The sequence below is a fragment of the Rutidosis leptorrhynchoides genome, chromosome 11, assembly GCF_046630445.1.
Source record: "Rutidosis leptorrhynchoides isolate AG116_Rl617_1_P2 chromosome 11, CSIRO_AGI_Rlap_v1, whole genome shotgun sequence".
In the NCBI taxonomy this organism is placed as follows: domain Eukaryota; kingdom Viridiplantae; phylum Streptophyta; class Magnoliopsida; order Asterales; family Asteraceae; genus Rutidosis; species Rutidosis leptorrhynchoides.
Genome location: NC_092343.1, coordinates 87,951,708 through 87,966,651, shown reverse-complemented (window position 1 = coordinate 87,966,651; position 14,944 = coordinate 87,951,708).

Sequence of the window (14,944 nt, the reverse complement as noted above, 5' to 3'; positions counted from 1 at the left end):
ATTTATTTAACGGGTAGGTACTGTAGTGACCAGAACTTTTCTATGGTTATATATATATATATATATATATATATATATATATATATATATATATATATATATATATATATATATATATATATTAAATGAAATTGTCATTTACATGATTAAGTGTTTCCAACATGTTAAGCAATCAAACTTGTTAAGACTTGATTAATTTAAATAGGTTTCATATAGACAATTGACCACCCAAGTTGACCGGTGATTCACGAACGTTAAAACTTGTAAAAAATATATGATGTCATATATATGGATATATATATAGTTATGTAAGACCCTTTTTCTATTTCTGATTTTGCAGTAGATCGGGACGCCATCCAACCTTCGGGACGCCGTCCAGTAAAGAAGGACGGGACGCCATCCAAGATTCGGGACGCCGTCAAAACTGTCTGTCGAGCCAGCTGTTTTAATTAATTAAAAAGGGGTAAAATAGTAAATTCACTTGGATACCGGTTTGGAGCCTTCAATGCTGGTTCCTTGGTCATTTGTGGATGATATTTCATCCCCACAAACACTCTCAACCTTATCTAGAGAGAGATGAGGGTTTTAGAGAGAGAGAGGTGGATTTGGAGAAGAAGGAGTCGGATTCCCGCAAAAGCTCGGGTTCTAAAGTTGTTCATCTCACTCCTAGCTACGTTGTGGTGGTATTGGTAAGCTCAAACTCCGAATTTCATTTGTTAGATTTGATGTTCAAGTTAGGGTTTTGAGCTAGATTGTTGTGAAACCCTTTTAGATGATGAAGTAGGTTCATGGTGACTTGTTAATCTTGTCACTTGGCGGGTTTTGGGTTGGTTGACATTTTAGCATTGATTAGGGTTTGATCTTGAGTTTAATCACTAGGTTTAGTGATTATGGAAGTGGTGAAACTCTTTTGGGTGAGTTTGGCTAACTAATTTTGAAATGGGTCAAAATTAGGGTTTTGGTGTCAAAATGGGTATGACACGTGTTTAACACTTGTGTTCGGGTTTAATTGGCGTGTTAGGACCATTTTCACTCGTGTTAGTGATTATTGGTTTGTTTGGGCGCGGTTTGTGCTTGGAAGTGCATTTGGGTCGGAATTGCACTAAGTGTCATATGGGTTGATTTGTAAGTCAACCCTAATTGTGTCGTTGTGTTTGTGATAATGGAATAGGTACGTTCCTGTAATGACCCGGGAATTTCCGACCAAATTTAAACTTAATATTTACATGATTTCGATACGATAAGCAAAGTATGTAGAATTGAGTCTAAGAAAATTTTGGAACAATGTTCATATATTCATTTGATCTTTGACTACTCCCGACGATTCACGAACCATTGTGTACAATTAAATAAGTAAATAGATATATGTATGTAAATATAATTATAAGTGTATATATTAAGTTGAATTAATATAATACCTTTTAATCATTTGAATTAAATATGTAGAGTAATATACCAAAATAATTAAGATGTTATTAAACATAAATATGTATAAATTCTTTATATAAATAGTAAAATATGTATGTTGTAATATATATATATATATATATATATATATATATATATATATATATATATATATATATATATATATATATATATATATATATATATATATATATATATATATATATATATATATATATATATATATATATATATATATATATATATATATATATAAATATAAATATTCAAATATTTAAATATGTTATAGAATAAGTATTATGTATGTAATAAAATGAAAAGTTAATACATTACTTAAAATTACAAGTTTAATTATAATTATTATATTTTACTTCATTCATTATTATTATTAGTAATAATAATAATATTATTAAAATTGGAATACCGAAAATTGTTACACTCGATTATTTATGGTCATTAATGTTAGTCTCATTATTATTATAACTAGTAGAAAAGTTATAATGTTAGTTTTTAGTATTATTTAGACATTATTATTATTAATAGTTATTATTGTTATTATTAGTACTTGTACCTATGTATTTACAATTACAAATATGATCAATATTATTATTAGAAAATAATACATTTATTATTACTAAAATTAATAATATAATTATTATTATTAGTATTATTAATATTATTGTTATTAATTCTATTATTGTTATTATTAATATATTTATATTTATTATCAATATTAAATAAAACTTAAAAATGGTAAATGAATTCAGTGGGGTATCCACACCAAACTCTTATTCTGTGTTCCCTGAATCTTTACATAATTGTAGAAATCGATTTAACATATAGGAAGATTACAAAATCTGTTAAGATTCCCTTTCATATTTTTTTTATTTTTTTTTAAAAGAATGGCTGTACAATATTATGCTTGTCGACAATACCTTCTTATAAAAAAACAAAAACCGATCAATTCATGTTATAAAATAGATATCTCAATTCTTTTTCACTATCGTTTGCAAATTACCACTCTCTGTGATTGAGTATAGCTTTCAAAATATATTTTTTTATGGTAAACAGCTCGACACACTCTGTATCTTTAATTTTTTAGTCAAATTTTGAATTTGAATCTATTTACAAAATGTAATTATACAGAGTTGCTAGGAATTGTTCATTAAAACTATCTGTAAAGTCTCAAACTCTAATTCTTTCTATCGAAATCAAATTTTGAGGTCAAACACTTTGAAACAAAAAGTCAACATGTGTTCTTCAGAAAAATTAGAATTCTATGCTTTGAATTAAGTTAAATTGATGATCGATATAGATTCTAGGAATGATTTTGAATATTATTCGTGTTATAAATGTTGTCTAAAATTTTCTTGAAAATCAAATCAAATTTTTTTTTGAAAGTAAGCAGCGACGGCAGAAGGCTGTTATGATAATTTTTTTTTTTATAACCTGTTGTTTTAATTAAGCAAAGCAATCATTTACTGTTTTATTTCATTTGCACATTTTAAAACAATCGTGATTGAGCTGTTATGATCTTAGATTAGTTGCACTGGTTTTGATATTTATGAAGAAGAAGAAAATATTAAACAGAAATAATGAAGGTTATATTTTATCGCATGTATTAAAAATCAGAAAGAACAACACGGGTCTGATGGTCATGAGCATTTCGGGTTAAGTAGGTGGTCAAGGGTTCGAGCCCTGCAACGGCCTATTCTTTTTATTACTTCATTATAAGGTAGTTACTAGCATATTCATTTATTATTATTATTATTATTATTATTATTATTATTATTATTATTATTATTATTATTATTATTATTATTATTATTATTATTATTATTATTGTTGTTGTTGTTGTTATTGTTATAATTGTTATCATTATTATTGTTGGTATTATTCTTGTTATTATGATTATTATGATTATGATTCCTATTATGATTAAAATTATTACCATATTTATATTTATAATTATTATAACTAGTATTAGTTTTAGAATTATAATTATCAAAATTATTAATATTATCATAATTATAATTATCATAATAAGTATTATTATTATTATTGCTATAAACATTACTAATACGTTGATTATGGTTAATTTTATTATTTATGTATTATGACTATTGTTACTAATGTATGTATTAATATTATTATGACTAGGGTTATTATTATTATTATGGAATATAATACAAGTTATTATTTTTCTCATTAATATTAGTATTAGTATCACTTTTGTAACTATTAGTATTATTAATCTTATAATTAGATAAAAGTATCATTATTAACAATATCATTATTATTATTAAAATTATCATTTTTAATGAAGTTAGTATTAGCATTATTATTATTCTTAGTAAAACGTTAATATCAAAACCATCTTTTTTTTAAACAAATAAATAATTTGAATATAAAAACATACTTATTGTACATACTACAATTATATTAATAAACCATATAACTATATATAAAGCATATTAACCTTATAAAAACTTATATACAACAAATTAGGTATTTTCCAGATATAGACATATTAATATAACTATATAAATAATAATCATTTTCAAATATATATATAAACAAAATATATAATATATAAGGTTATAAGATATGAAATTCTTCAATTACAAGTATATATTTTGATGTATACATATGAATGATATAGGTTCGTGAATCCGAGGTCAACCCTGCATTGTTCAAAGTCGTCATATGTATTTTTACTACAAAATACAGTACTGTGAGTTTCATTAGTCCCTTTTTAAATGCTTTTGCAATATATATTTTTGGGACTGAGAATACATGCGATGTTTTTATAACTGTTTTACGAAATAGACACAAGTAATCGAAACTACACTCTATGGTTGAATTATCGAAATCGAATATGCCCCTTTTATTAAGTCTGGTAATCTAAGAATTAGGGAACAGACACTCTAATTGACGCGAATCCTAAAGATAGATCTATCGGGCCCAACAAGCCCCATCCAAAGTACCAGATGCTTTAGTACTTCGAAATTTATATCATGTCCGAAGGAGGATCCCGGAATGATAGGGATATTCTTATATGTATATTGTGAATGTCGGTTACCAGGTGTTCAATCGATATGAATGATATTTTTGTCTCTATGCATGGGACGTATGTTTATGAGAAATGGAAATATGAAATCTTGTGGTCTATTAAAAATTATGGAATGATTATTTATGTTAAGCTAATGAACTCACCAACCTTTTGGTTGACACTTTAAAGCATGTTTATTCTCAGGTACGAAAGAAATCTTCCGCTGTGTATTTGCTCATTTTATAGATATTACTTGGAGTCATTCATGACATATTTCAAAAGATGTTGCATTCGAGTCGTCGAGTTCATCAAGATTATTATCAAGTCAATTATAGTTGGATATATTATGAAATGGTATGCAAGCCTGTCAACTTTCGATGAAATGAAAGTTTGTCTTTTCAAAAACGAATGCAATGTTTGTAAAATGTATCATATAGAGGTCAAGTACCTCGCGATGTAATCAACTGTTGTGAATCGTTTATAATCGATATGGACTTCGTCCGGATGGATTAGGATGGGTCTTCACAGTTGGTATCAGAGCGGTGGTCTTAGCGAACCAGGTCTGCATTATTGTGTCTAACTGATAAGTCGTTAGGATGCATTAGTGAGTCTGGACTCCAACCGTGTCTGCATGTCAAAAGTTTTGCTTATCATTTCGTGTCGAAATCTTCCTGCTTATTATTCTTAGGAAATCACTTACTTATCTTTCTTAGTCTAGACACGTTTTACTGCATTGACTGCATGAATAGTGTATAGACAAAATTCATATCTTAGCGTATCTGCTACTTTATATCTTAGCGTATCTGTTACTATAACTTTACCTGACAACTTCCGTAGATTCCTCCGTAACTTATGGGATTTTAGTATTATATATGCATATGTAAATTATGTACTGCAGGGTACTAATCTATATCCTATAATCTATTTCTTATCGAAAATCCTTCATCTGATCGTACGAGATGAATCCCTCAACTAGATTTAGTCCCTCGGATTCCGACAGCTATTCCGATAGTTATCCCGACAGTTATTCAGAATGGATAGTCATCTAAGCTCCGGAAGCAATGACACCAGAATGAATCAACCAATCATCCATCCCCAATTCATCTGATGGATTCATAGTCGACTTAATCAATGGAGACGCGCAGAAGGCGATCCCATCCACTAACCGAATTCACCTTTTGGGGAAGAACCTGAAGCACTTACCGGCGAACCTGTTCGTAACACCATTTCACCCTCATTTCCCAAATATCTCGCCACGACTATATCATAACTCAGATTCTAAACCTAATTCATCCGCTCGTTCCGACCGACAATCATCCCGGGGTAATCGAAGAAGTCAACGAACTTCGCGCTCGAGTAATCAATTTGGAGAACATGGTGCAAAACTTACCAGCTTCAGCAACATCACCGACACCAACAGTACCATCAATAACAGCACCAGTACCATCAACAATCCATGCTTCAATATCATCATCTGTACTTTGAGTATGATCTTCGTTCTGCGTATCGTTCTACTTCATTTATCTTCGTTCGACATGGCGAATATGTAATCTCTAAAGTTTTAGAGATTATTTATTCTAGTTTCAACCGAAAAGCAAATGAGTTTAATATCATATTAACTCATTAAATCCATGATTACATCTGAAGAAGATATATATGTATATATATTTTCATAAAGGTTGTAATTGAAAATTCTTTCGTACAAACTGTTAATGGTGAAAATATTTTAACGGGTAGGTAATACCCGAAGAATATTTAGATTTCACATTAATAGGTTACGCTATACATTCTTCGAATCTGATTCAACAGTCATTTACTATCTTACTTACAACTACCGATATACGTATCCGTTCACCGCAGAATAACCATTTTTATTCAATTTCATATTTGGATTTTGACCTATCAGAATCCAACAAATGGCATAATGAAGAAATAATGGACACAATAAAAATTGATTAGAAACAGACTAATTAACAATATTAAATTTTATTAAGAAACCACGCTAACAAAATCCTAGCTAACTGTTCCTAGTTAACTGTTAATTCCGTATTACATTTTATTATCGCAATTTATTTTATCGCAATTTATATTCTCGCAATTTTATTTATTGTCATTTAATTTCTGTTATTTACTTTACGCACTTTATTTATTGTCATTTAATTTCTGTTATTTATTTTACGCACTTTAAATATCGGGACACGTATACAAAGTTTTGACATATCATATCGACGCATCTATATATATTATTTGGAATCACCATAGACACTCTATATGCAGTAATGATCGAGTTCTCTATACAGGGTTGAGGTTGATTCTATAATAATATATATACTTTGAGTTGTGATCGAGTCTGAGACGTATACGGGTCACGATACGTATTAATTAATTCGAATATTATATAGTAAACTATATATGAATTATTATTTGAACACTGCTAACTGTGGACTATCAACATTGGATAATTAAAATGAATTAAAATATTGACTATAACATATGAAACTAAACAATTCTTCAAGTTTGCCACTTGATTTCATCTTAAACCTCATTTGTATTTTGATGATTACAATCTGCGTTTAAACCTTTCATGATTCTTGAAAACACCTCAATCGAGAGGATGAACCAACCGAACTTCATCTACGGAAGGAAAAATTTATGCATATAGTTATGCACCTGAGAACTCTCGACAATTGAGTAAAAGTTTAACACGTAGCCGCATCAGATCCTTTGGCATTTATTAGCAAAAATAACTTTGTGATCCCTTTTCAAAGTAGCCAATTTTGTCACAGCTCCAGCAAGTCAACTTTGACTTGTCATTCGAAGTAGCCATACTATAATCCTGATATATACGATTACCCTTTTGATACTGGAGAATTCTTTTATATTCCAACATATCACCAGCAGACGTACCAGTAACCTCGTTACTTCTTGGCATAAATCTCTCTGACAAATCATTATATTTATTCATTGAAACCCTATCATATAATCATCCGCATCTTGTAACAAGAACTGCCATACCAATTACCGGGAATCAGCAATCAGTACTTTGAAAACTCACAGCATAGCTACATCAACAGTTATATGTATGACATTTACCTCTAAGAATTACGATCTCTCATTCTAAAATTTTGAAAAGCACTCAGTCACAAATCAATACTCTGAATGTTGAATAAGCTGAATGAAGCAGCAGAAACCATAGACAATCGTAAACGACCTTAATCATCGAAAGTTTGATGATAAAAAATAGTATGTTGGAAAATCTTAGAAAAATTGGAAACTGGAAAACGGATTGAGCTAACCACGAAGGAGACCAAGGACAAATACAAGGACCAAACCCTATAATCAAAGAATTCAGGTAATTCTGGATCCGTTGAAATCTTTAGTAAATATTTTGCTCCGAAGTCATGTTAAAATATTGCGGAAAATCTTTCTCCATCAACCAATCGAACTTAGAAATTCCAAAATATCATCATCAATATCTTCGATATTTCTGAGGATATTTTATAAATATTTTCATCCGAAATTATATACCTCTTCGTGCTTCATGTGTATCATATATTGGAAACATTCAATAGAAAATTTAGTACCGAAAAGCAGATTATGCGAAACTATGAAGAAAGCCGTGGACAAATCACAAAGAATAAGTTTGACTTCAAAGAATCCAAATGATTCAATGCCTGCTAAAGTCTTTAGCGAATATCTTGCTCTTTACTCTAAACCCTTACGGACAATAGTTTCTATCATTCTCTGATCTTAGATATTCCGAGATATTATCGTATTTTTCATGATAAACATCCTCGATATTTCTGAATATATTTTCATAACTAATCTTATCTGAAATTATTAATCTCTTCATGATATCAATGTTACATCATATAGAAACTGTTAGTTTCTGTATTCAGTAAACTTTTGAGCTTAAAATATGAATGTTGTTGAAGTAATGTTGGGGACTGATGCATGAGTTAGTATAATATAATGACACTTGATCAACGTGATTATATTACAGTAAGTCATGCTGAGTTCTAATGAGCATGATGGTTCACAGTAGATCATACCACCATCATGTGTCATGTTACATAACTCTTTCATTCTAATTAACTTCTGAACATATCAAGAAAGTATATTCTTAATAGCTCTATTCTCAATGATTCTGGTAATTTGACAAATCAAATCGTGATATTACGTTCTTTCTTGATTATAACATTAAATTCATTCGAAACTCCATACTTACAAATTCTAGACCATTATTCGTTTTACTAGAGATCGAGAAGAGATTAAAAAGTCAAAGAGCTCCGAAACATAAAGGAAGATATAAAACTCGACAACAACACTGAAATTACAAAAATTAAAAAAAAATTAAAACATCACAACAATTAAAAATTAAAAGATTACACTCAAACTACTCGTCATCGTCAATTGTCATCTGCAAAGTAGCGTTCACCAGTCATTTCACCATCCGTGAGGTACTCTGGAGACATCAGTATTTCTCTTGATGCATCAACTGCTGCTTCAGCTGATTCATCGAGGTAACGATAACCCAACGTCTCTTCATCTTCAAGAACCGCATACAAAGAAATACGTTTACCGCGATCTTCAATGGTATCTTTTATAAAGTACCATTGATCATCGATACACAGAAAACTTGCCCTACAATCCGCATCATAATCGTCTTTATAAAAGAACACAGATGTGAATTCACACGGAACTTTTTCCTTCAGAAAGGATAGCAAGTCTTGTAAACCAACATCATGAATGTCGATATCTTCAAACGAAATACTGTCTCCCCACTTATATTCCTTCATTTGATTACGAAAATTACCTCCGTAATGAACATTGAATGAAACAATCATTGGGGGAAGTGTTAACATTTTGCAGTTTGGGAGTGTTTGATTTTGATTTTGAGAAAGGTGGAAATATAAAAGAAATATAAGTTTGAGTGTATAAAATGAAGTATATGGTTGGTGTTTTTATAGTGTAAAAGTGACCGTTGGGATAGCCGTTGGAAATTTTTTTTTATTTTACTAACGGCTAAAAATTTGGGCAAGTTTTTGGGCGAAGTTGGACGATGCCCGTTGGGACCTCTCTCATGATAGTTTCATTCGTGCTCTTCGAATAATCGAATTACTTTATCTGTATTATTCTGTAATGATGGAAACTCTATTTATCAGCTCATATTCGTCAAGAAAAACATATTTATTGTTAGCCATGACGACCTCATTCAAATTTCGAGACGAAATTTCTTTAACGGGTAGTTACTGTGATGACCCGGGAATTTCCGACCAAATTTAAACTTAATATTTACATGATTTCGATACGATAAGAAAAGTATGTAGAATTGAGTCTAAGAAAATTTTGGAACAATGTTCATATATTCATTTGACCTTTGACTACTCCCGACGATTCACGAACCATTGTGTACAATTAAATAAGTAAATAGATATATGTATGTAAATATAATTATAAGTGTATATATTAAGTTGAATTAATATAATACCTTTTAATCATTTGAATTAAATATGTAGAGTAATATACCAAAATAATTAAGATGTTATTAAACATAAATATGTATAAATTCTATATATAAATAGTATAATATGTATGTTGTAATATATATATATATATATATATATATATATATATATATATATATATATATATATATATATATATATATATATATATATATATATATATATAATATTTAAATATTTAAATATGTTATAGAATAAGTATTATGTATGTAATAAAATGAAAAGTTAATACATTACTTAAAATTACAAGTTTAATTATAATTATTATATTTTACTTCATTCATTATTATTATTAGTAATAATAATAATATTATTAATATTGGAATACTGAAAATTGTTACACTCGATTATTTATGGTCATTAATGTTAGTCTCATTATTATTATAACTAGTAGAAAAGTTACAATGTTAGTTTTTAGTATTATTTAGACATTATTATTATTATTAGTTATTATTAGTACTTGTACCTATGTATTTACAATTACAAATATGATCAAAATTATTATTAGAAAATAATACATTTATTATTACTAAAATTAATAATAATAATAATAATATTATTATTATTATTATTATTATTATTATTATTATTATTATTATTGTTATTAATTCTATTATTGTTATTATTAATATATTTATGTTTATTATCTATATTAAATAAAACTTAAAAATGGTAAATGAATTCAGTGGGGTATCCACACCAAACTCTTATTCTGTGTTCCCTGAATCTTTACATAATTGTAGAAATCGATTTAACATATAGGAAGATTACAAAATCTGTTAATATTCCCTTTCATATTTCTTTTATTTTTTTTTAAAGAATGGCTGTACAATATTATGCTTGTCAACAACACCTTCTTATAAACAAAACAAAAACCGATCAATTCATGTTATAAAATAGATATCTCAATTCTTTTTCACTATCTTTTGCAAATTACCACTGTCTGTTATTGAGTATAGCTTTCAAAATATTTTTTTTTATTGTAAACAGCTCGACACACTCTGTATCTTTAATTTTTTAGTCAAATTTCGAATTTGAATCTATTTACAAAATGTAATTATACAGAGTTGCTAGGAATTGTTCATTAAAACTATCTGTAAAGTCTCAAACTCCAATTCTTTCTAACGAAATCAAATTTTGAGGTCAAACACTTTGAAACAAAAAGTCAACATGTGTTCTTCAGAAAAATTCGAATTCTATGCTTTGAATTAAGTTAAATTGATGATCGATATAGATTCTAGGAATGATTTTGAATATTATTCGTGTTATAAATGTTGTCTAAAATTTTCTTGAAAATCAAATCAATTTTTTTTTAAAGCAAGCAGCGACGGCAGAAGGCTGTTATTTACTATTTTATTTCATTTATACATTTTAAAACAATCGTGATTGAGCTGTTATGATCTTGGATTAGTTGCAATGGTTTTGATATTTATGAAGAAGAAGAAAATATTAAACAGAAATAATGAAGGTTATATTTTATCGCATGTATTAAAAATCAGAAAGAACAACACGGGTCTGATGGTCATGAGCATTTCGGGTTAAGTAGGTGGTCAAGGGTTCGAGCCCTGCAATGGCCTATTCTTTTTATTACTTCATTATAAGGTAGTTACTAGCATATTCATTTATTATTATTATTATTATTATTATTATTATTATTATTATTATTATTATTATTATTATTATTATTATTATTATTATTATTATTATTATTATTATTATTATTGTTGTTGTTGTTGTTGTTGTTGTTGTTGTTATAATTGTTATCATTATTATTGTTGGTATTATTCTTGTTATTATAATTATTATGATTATGATTCCTATTATGATTAAAATTATTACCATATTTATATTTATAATTATTATAACTAGTATTAGTTTTAGAATTATAATTATCACAATTATTAATATTATCATAATTATAATTATCATAATAAGTATTATTATTATTATTGTTATAAACATTACTAATACATTGATTATTGTTAATTTTATCATTTATGTATTATGACTATTGTTACTAATGTATGTATTAATATTATTATGACTAGGGTTATTATTATTATTATGGAATATAATACAAGTTATTATTTTTCTCATTAATATTAGTATTAGTATCACTTTTGTAACTATTAGTATTATTAATCTTATGATTAGATAAAAGTATCATTATTAACAATATCATTATTATTATTAAAATTATCATTTTTAATGAAGTTAGTATTAGCATTATTATTATTCTTAGTAAAACGTTAATATCAAAACCATCTTTTTTTTTAAACAAATAAATAATTTGAATATAAAAACATACTTATTGTACATACTACAATTATATTAATAAACCATATAACTATATATAAAGCATATTAACCTTATAAAAACTTATATACAACAAATTAGGTATTTTCCAGATATAGACATATTAATATAACTATATAAATAATAATCATTTTCAAATATATATATATAAACAAAATATATAATATATAAGGTTATAAGATATGAAATTGTTCGATTACAAGTATATATTTTGATGTATACATACGAATGATATAGGTTCGTGAATCCGAGGTCAACCCTGCATTGTTCAATGTCGTCATATGTATTTTTACTACAAAATACAGTACTGTGAGTTTCATTAATCCCTTTTTAAATGCTTTTCCAATATATATTTTTGGGACTGAGAATACATGCGATGTTTTTATAACTGTTTTACGAAATAGACACAAGTAATCGAAACTACACTCTATGGTTGAATTATCGAAATCGAATATGCCCCTTTTATTAAGTCTGGTAAACTAAGAATTAGGGAACAGACACCCTAATTGACGCGAATCCTAAAGATAGATCTATCGGGCCCAACAAGCCCCATCCAAAGTACCGGATGCTTTAGTACTTCAAAATTTATATCATGTCCGAAGGAGGATCCCGGAATGATGGGGATATTCTTATATGTATATTGTGAATGTCGGTTACCAGGTGTTCAATCCATATGAATGATATTTTTGTCTCTATGCATGGGACGTATGTTTATGAGAAATGGAAATATGAAATCTTGTGGTCTATTAAAAATTATGGAATGATTATTTATGTTAAACTAATGAACTCACCAACCTTTTGGTTGACACTTTAAAGCATGTTTATTCTCAGGTACGAAAGAAATCTTCCGCTGTGTATTTGCTCATTTTATAGATATTACTTGGAGTCATTCATGGCATATTTCAAAAGATGTTGCATTCGAGTCGTCGAGTTCATCAAGATTATTATCAAGTCAATTATAGTTAGATATATTATGAAATGGTATGCAAGCCTGTCAACTTTTGATGAAATGAAAGTTTGTCTTTTCAAAAACGAATGCAATGTTTGTAAAATGTATCATATAGAGGTCAAGTACCTCGCGATGTAATCAAATGTTGTGAATCGTTTATAATCGATATGGACTTCGTCCGGATGGATTAGGATGGGTCTTCACAGTTCCATCGGCGCGTTGCGGATTATTTTGGAAGCATTCATCAAGGTGACAAGGTGAGTGTTAATATCCTATATGCATATGTATGTGTAGGATGGGTGCGGGTTGGGTGAAGGGGTTTTCGCTTATAGAGCTCGCTTCTCGTATAGGTGGAATTGTTGGACTTGTGTATAGGTCCAATTGGCACGGTTATGCGTTTTGGTTGACCACTTTGGCGAGGTGCACTCGTTGTGTGTACGTTATCACATGGGCGTGTGATGTGGACTTATATAACCCCAATGAAGAAGGGTTAATATAGTGAGTGGAATAATTATATGCGTAGGTATATAATGTATTTATTTGTTGTAGCGTGAGATGTGAAGTGTCGATGTGCTAAGACACCACATTTCACGTGATGAGTGAAGTGTCGATGTGCTAAGACACCACTCAAAGTAATGTGACAAGTGAAGTGTCGATGTGTTAAGACGCCACCCGGGGTGAAGTGTCGATATGTTAAGACACCACCTGGAGTGAAGTATCGATGTGCTAAGATGCCACTCCAAGAGAATAACGGGTGAAGTGCTGATGTGTTAAGGTGCCACTCGAGGTGAAGTATCGACGTGTTAAGATGCCACCTCAAGTAAAATGAAGAGTGAAGTGTCGAATTGTTAAGACACCACTCGGGGTAAAGTGTCGACGTGTTAAGACGCCACCCGGGGTGAAGTATCGAAGTGTTAAGATGCCACCCGTGAGGTTAGTGTACGAAGTGTTAAGTGCACTAATGGTTGTTATGAACATCGATGACTTGTTTCACGAAGTCATTCCCTTGCGAAGATTTGGTTAACCATGGTTATTGTGTTGTAAGCGTAAGCAATTATGTTATTCGATATATATATATATATATATATATATATATATATATATATATATATATATATATATATATATATATATATATATATATATATATATATATATATATATATATATATATATATATATTGTATACATATAATGTTGTATTGTCGTGATGTAGCTAACCCTCCGGGTGTAGCTTATTGGCATTGTTCACATCGTTGTTGGTGAACTTATATTTTGTTGACGTATCTTTAGCTCGTTGCTTAGTGATCTTACAGTATGCTTAGACTAGCTTGCCTTTATGCTTGGATGCTCCGGTATGCGGTATTTGGTTTTGTGTGGCGTGTCCATTTTATGCATATATATGTATGTAGTATATTATCACTCACTAAGCGTTAGCTTACCCTCTCGTTGTTTACATTTTTATAACTTACTTGTGTCTATTTCGTCAAACATTTATAAAAGCGCATGTATTCTCAGTCCCAAAAATATAAAGGGTAAAAAGGCAAATGAAACTCACCATACTGTATTTCGTAGTAAAAATACATATAACGTCATTGAACAAGTGCAAGGTTGGCCTCGGATTCACGAACCTAAATTAATTATATATAATTATGTGTTGGTCAATATTTG